The following is a 6951-nucleotide window of genomic DNA, read 5'->3' as shown; positions in this document are numbered from 1 at the left end:
CTGCTCCATTGAACAGCCCAATTTGGCCTGTTCTTATACTTGGAAAGAATGAATGGCACCTCACGATGGATTACTGCAACCTCAATGCCGTGGTCCCACCCATTAAGGTCCCCACACCTACTATTATTGAAATTACTGATTCCATACAATTGGTAATTGGTAAATATTTTGTCATTATAGATTTGGATAATAAGTTTGTTAAATGTTTATTTTAACAAGTTCTCAGCCACAATTTGCTTTCACCTTAAAAAAAACACAATATACATTTACTTGGCCACCAATGGGATAGTGCAACAGTTCTGTCCCTCAACAATTCAATCACATGCAGTCTTTGCAGGTAAGATTTGAACCACATTCACCTCTCTCCATGAGTACAGTTATGATATTACATTGAGAACATCCTCCTTGAGGAGATACATTTGACACTTTATTCAGGACGTAAAAGTACTCACAAAGAGGTGCACAAAAAGGAAATGGCTCATTTCCTCACACACAGTGCATAGCCCCATCCTCTCAGTTGAATTCCTGAAAATTATTTGGTAAACTGAGGGTTGCTCTATTCCTGATATCGTCAAGAAACAGCTATGTACCCCATCAGCATCCACAACATTAAAACAACCTCAACATCTTTTAGCCCCTCTGGAGACAATCTATTCCTCACTTACAAATTTCACTTAAGTCTCTTTATATTGTTACTTACAAATTGGCCCAACTTGAATGTGAACACCCTCAACAAACTATTTTAGAATCTAAGCTTCTATAGAACAGTACCAGTCCCTCCACCTCTGCACTCTCCCAACCCTCTCACCACCCCAATGCCTGACTCCTTCACTGTAAAGCTTTTAGCTACTTTCTCTCATGCCTCCTGGAGTCTCTGGACCACCCATGATTATCACAAGTTGTTCATAGTCTCCTGATGCAAGAAACTTCCCTCCTTGGTCCCATGTTATATGCCATTAGAGCAGCAATTGCTGGTCATATACTGGGCTTTCCTGGATATGGAGACTCCCACAGGTCCTGAGCCTGTGATTCTCTGTACCACTGCCCATTGTGCCTTGGTCATGGAAGCAGCATCCCACAAACATACTATGGCCACCAAGGCCTCCTTGTCATAACAGCAATTGTACCTACAGGGTACACCTACAGGGCCCCTGGCATATCCCAGTTGCAGGAGGGGGTGACCTCCCTTGTTCTTAGTTCTTTGCCAGATGCCACAGTGCCAGAGGAGGTCACCTCTCATCTAGAATTCTTGGCTACTTGGGCAGCCCTTGGATCAACTGAGTAAACAGCTTTGGGAGTTCATACACTTGATGGATGGCAGGATCCCATCCCATGTGATAGAGCTCTTTGGAGAGCTTCTGCTTTTTATCCTTTAACCAGGCCATCCCTAATAAAGAACATTTCCCAATAGTTAGCACACTTGGCCAAATTCAGGCAGTAATTTTAACGCTGGATGTCCTGGCCAACAATCAGCCCCATCTGCATATTCTTACCTATTCTTATCACTATCGCCAGTAGTCTAGCCACCTGGTTTGGTCAATGGCAACAATATTACCTTATCTAAGGTCACTCTCTTTGGGGTAAAGAATGCTGGAAAACTCTTGCCTCATAAATACTAAAAATATAAATCAAAGTCACAAAAGTCTCTGCACATACTAAGGCCACAATGTAAAGCCTCGCCAAAACACCCTTTATCTTCTTTAGGAAGGTCCACACATTCTTGATAGTGACCAAGGCACTCATTTCACTTGTTAAAATACACGATGTTGGATTCTTGAAAAAGTAATTTACTGACCTTAGACTACAGGTCTCATAGAGTGCCATATTGGCTTATGTAAACAAATTCAAATTCAATTAAATGAAACGTGGTACATTTCAGTTATCAGTAAATCTTCAGGAGTGAATTGTAGTAAAGAATACGGCTCCATTTTTTATGTTTAACTCTTGACAGATTTCAAGCCCATCACTCCCCCTTCCCTTCTGTACCACATCTGAGCAAGCTGATAAGAAAGCCTGAGTGTTTCCTCTTTCTACACCTGTGGGAAGTTTGAACCATACAACACGGATTTGCACATGTGAGAACCTTCATCCCAGCCCACTTCCTTACCACCATAAAACCCCAAGCCATTCACTCTTCCTTGATCTTTTTCTCAAGCCATTTTTGGATCAGTTTGGAAGCCCGCCCTGCTCTGCCTAGAAAGCCTCCTTGTGTGAGTAATAAACATTTATACCTCCGGGTGTATGTGGTGTCATCAGTTCAATATGCAAATTAAATTTTGGGTGGAACATCCATCTCACTTCTTTGGGCTAATCACAAGAGGATAAATATATTATTTCCATAAAGTGTGCTTTGTCGGAAAGGGAATGTTTGCTTGCTGTTCTCGTTGCTTGACTTGACTCCTCTTTTCCTTTCCATTCTTCTGATCCAGGAAGAAGCTTTAGGCTGAGTCTTTCTCGATTGGCCTTGTCTCCTCTGCTGTTCTCCCCATCCCGCCTCAAGCCACGTCATTGGAAGGCATAGCACAGCAGCTTCCAAAATGCGGCCCAGCAGCATCAGCACCTCCTGGGAACTTGTCAGAAATGCAATTTTTTGAGTTCCACCACAGACCTACTGGGTCAGGACTTGGTGGCGAGGACACTCAGCTTTCTGTGTCTTAACAACCCTCCAAGTGATCCTACTGTACCTAAAATTTGAGAAATACTGGTCTCGAAGTACAAGAGAGGGTCTGATGAAAGGAGATAAGGAGTCAGCGTCTCAGACTGGTTCTTCTCCAGTGTTCTCTTTGGAATTTTATGTCCATGTCTCCTCTGGAGATGTCAAAGGCCAAGTTTAGAGGGTTGCCTAGTTTATATTGAGGTTTTAAGCTATAAAAAAGAGCAGTTTTGATGAAAGTGATGTGTAATCAGCCCAAAATTTGGTTTGAATGTCAAAACTGATGATCCAGGATAAGAGAACGCACAAGAAAATGGAGCTACGAAGCCTTCACTTACTGAAAAGTTCATTGGCCTGGACTGCCCTGTGTGTGCATTTTGTGTCTGTGTATGGGTACAAACAAATGCACACATGTACAATACACACCTTAGGACATCAAATTGGCAGGAAGTAGTTGATTTTTTCGTCCTGCCAACTCTCTTTCCATCAGAGATACAATTAACAAGCAAGATGGAATAAATGGTTTCTAATAGTCTCTCCAGGTCCATTTGAGGGCCTGTAAATAGTATTGAAGTTTTCCTCTTAGGATCAGAGAGGAGTTCTCAGTCCTTTTTGCTTTTCCACTTTTCTGGGAGTCAGATTTCCTGCTGCAGATATTTCTTAGAAAATTTTGCCCCTGTATATATTTTTTCATTGGTAAAATCTTCACAGCAGTGGTACAAACGGAATTTTTTTCTACTGCTTTCTGTAATTGGATTCTTCTTATGAGAAAAACTATATTATAATGTGAAGATGAATCCAGTGGTTATCAGAAGATATTCTTTAATGTGAACAAAAATGTTGACATTTTCTTTGTTTCTAACCTTACATTTTTATGGTTGTTTTATATTCTTTCTGCCAAGGTTTTATATTTTTCCCATATTTGTTTTCTTTCTTTAAATTTTTGGTTTTATAGAGATCTACAACATTATAATAATTTTGTTAAGTAAAAAATAAACTTTGCAGAAATAAAATACCCTAAGCCTTTGACAAATTTTGTGTATGCAGATGCTTTCAACTGTAAAATTATCATGTCTCAAAGGAAATTAAAAAAGTTTAGTTTCCCAAGAACTGACATATTTGATGATCTCTAATTTTAATGGATTTTTTTTTGTGGGTAGTTGACATGATTGTCCTTCTAATGATTTTTTCATTTTTTGGGTTGTGTATATTTTCTTCTCCTTTCATTCATTTCCTAATGAAAATGCAATAAATTTAAGGAAACATTTTTTTCCTTTATAACACTCACTTATCTTTCTATTTTCAGAAACTCAAACACTATCAGCATTGCACAGAATTAACCACTCATTTATGGATGAATTCTTTTAGATTATCATGCCAGTATGATGGAATGGAGAACTATTTCCTTAGGCTGTGAAATAATATCTCCACTCATTCTGAAAGTCATTTTCCCATACTAGATTCTTTAATTTTTCAATAGTTGTCCCTTAAATCCCTGGAGTTGGAGTCAGAAATTCGTAGTTTTTATCTTAATTCTATGTGGAAATGAAGTCAACACCACAGATTCTCATTAAGTAGGACTCATGCTAGTAGTGAAGAATTTGTGCTAAATTTTCATTGACTCTCTGTAGAACAGTCCTAAGGCCATGGGAATGAAGCCAAGCTAACTAGTCATCATGGGAACTGAATTGTATCAAAGCAAGCCCCATCCTCCAGACTAAAGTGTAGCGGGCCTAGAGGCTGACTCAGATTGAGACAACCTGGCATTAATTAGTTTTGAATTTTTCTGGACCAGATGATCTCTAAAGTCACATTCAATTCTAAGATCCTTTGTTGAACTAGCTATCTCTTACTTGTCATTGATAATGTTTAAAAGTATTCTAATACTATTAAAACATTATTTATAAATAATTTCTTGGTTCAGATTATTTCTGAAAGATGGCTAATCATTTGGATTTTGGTCTGATGCTTGGCTTCACTTGCAATTAATGACATGCATAGATAGTTCATTGAGCTACTAACTATCTTAGATGCTATAAATAGGATTAAGTGTAAATGTAAAATTAGAATTATGGCTGTTGCCCTTAAGGAGTTTTCCTGTTGACAATTCCACTTGTGATAAAGAGCTAGGTTTGTGTGTTGTTTACACTTAATATTAATAAATTAGTACTAGTTAAAGGTTCTTCTTCTCCCTACCTGATCTCTATCTCACAAGCCTTATACCACACACCTTCAAAATTAGGTTCTGAGCTCTTATCTTGTCTTTTACCATCAACTGACAGGATATTAATTTCTAGTGTTGCTTTCATTTCCCTACATGTATAGCATAACTGCAGGTTTTATATTATAAATATTATATAGATGTATATAATTTCTAAAATGCTCTTACTGAAGACAGTTACAGTTTTCATTTTAAAATGAGGAAAGTTTTAATTATGACCCAATTTCCCCTCTAGCTTCTACCTTAACTTTTCCCTTCCCTTAAAGGCCAACCTTCATTTAAAAAGTAAACCACCTTGCAATTCTCTTCAATCGCAAGATTTATCAGAGTGCATTGCAACTGAGGTGTATCTCCCTATTAGAAAATCTGTAGGATAGAGACCAGGTCTGTTGTCTTCATTATTTTACCTCAAACATTTTGTGTAGGGCATTATGCATAGCAGGAATTCAATAATTAGCCACTGAATTGATTCTGTTTTTTACCTCTCATTTACTTGCTAACCCAGTGTAATCTGTTTTTCTTGTTCATAATGCCTTTAAAACTATTCTTGCTGTGGTCATTTTTCTAAATCGAATGGAAAATTTCAAGGCTCTAACTCACCTGACCTTATTATAGTGGTTTGAAACTGTTTGAAGATGCCCGTCTTAAAACTTTCACTTCTTTGATTATATAACGATACTTTGATTTTCTTCTCCCATTTTTCAATAATCTTCTGTCTCCTTCCCCTCTTTCTCTGAACATGCTAATCATATTAACGTTCCACACAGTTCCACTTTCAATTCTCTTCTCATTTAATCTCACCAGAAATATGCCAAAATTTCAACACTCATTTATGTGGTGATGAATCTCAAGAGAGTAATCTTAAATCTAATTTTCCAAAATCCTGTATCTAGCTCTCCACTAGATATGTCCAACCAGATAATCCAAAGTACTTTAAGTTCAATATATATGAAACCAAACTTTTTATCTATTAATCACCTCCTTCTCTACTTTAAATCTGTTTTAGTTTTGCACTCCTCATATCAGCGAATGGTCCAGGCTTCCATCCAGCTTTCAACATCATAAAATAAGAAACCATCGTTCAGTTCTCCTTTTTACTCATGTAATCGGTTAGTAAATCCTATTGACTCAATCTTTTTATACCTCCTTAATTTACAGTTCTTTTTATCTCCTCCACAACTCTAGGGACCATCACTCTCAACTCTCACGGAGATTATAAAAAGTCTACTAATCAGTCCTGTATCTCTAGTCCTATTCCCTCCAACCTATTATTACATTACTGCTAAAGCCTAAAAAAATGTGATATGCCACTCCCTGTTTAAAATCCTTTAGCTCTTTCTCATTACCTGTAATAAAAGGGATAAACCACTTAACAAGTTTCTCAGACTCCTCTCTAATTAGCGGCTAGTTTCCCCTCAGCCTTGACTCAGCACTAACTTCTTTGCCACAGCGCCAGGCCTGGGGACCATTCCAAGTCCCACAAAATACACTAGACAAGTCTCCTTTCCAGTGGATGGATGTGCTTACTCTCCACTTGGACGACTTCCATTTCTCTCCCAGATCTCAATCATAGTCTCCTGCATGAAGTTTCTTCTAAGATTGTCCTGTCTCCAAAGTTCAGATTTGGGGAACTTTATATATATTCTGATATCATCTGCTGTAGTCCTACCATAGAAATTATTACCCTGTATTGTAATATTTTCTCTCTTTTCCTACCCTTGCCAATACTCAATTATATTAATACCACTTAAAAGTAAGAATGATTTATCATTTGTGCAGCACAATTCTTGAGACAATACAAGTCCTTTATTAATGACTTCAAATGAATAAGTGAATGAAACCAGAATTTGAATCCCATCAAGACTTCTTTCTCAGGAGGCATAGTCTGGTTTCTCAATATTCACATTGTATATTAATGTCTGTAGTTCTTACTATTTAAAATTCACTATTTTTGCTCCATGTTGGTGTTTGCTTTAAAATATGCTTTCCATGGATGTAAGGTAATTTAGAGGAATTTTTTAAACTTTTCCATACTAGGCATTTTCTATTTTTTGTATGCTGCAGTCCTTCATTAAAT

The 6951-nt window shown here is 37.5% G+C and overlaps 1 long non-coding RNA gene across 1 annotated transcript; it reads left to right on the top strand.

Annotated features, from left to right (window-relative positions):
* Positions 1 to 293: 293 nt before the first annotated feature.
* Positions 294 to 2608, top strand: LOC131420656 (uncharacterized). Its single transcript, XR_009223609.1, has 3 exons — positions 294 to 337; positions 1952 to 2210; positions 2430 to 2608. It is a non-coding gene; the product is annotated as an uncharacterized LOC131420656 (long non-coding RNA).
* Positions 2609 to 6951: the final 4343 nt, after the last annotated feature.

Source organism: Diceros bicornis, chromosome 23, assembly GCF_020826845.1.
Source record: "Diceros bicornis minor isolate mBicDic1 chromosome 23, mDicBic1.mat.cur, whole genome shotgun sequence".
NCBI lineage: Eukaryota > Metazoa > Chordata > Mammalia > Perissodactyla > Rhinocerotidae > Diceros > Diceros bicornis.
Note: the sequence above shows the minus strand (reverse complement) of the source record. Positions and strands in the feature narration are given on the sequence as shown.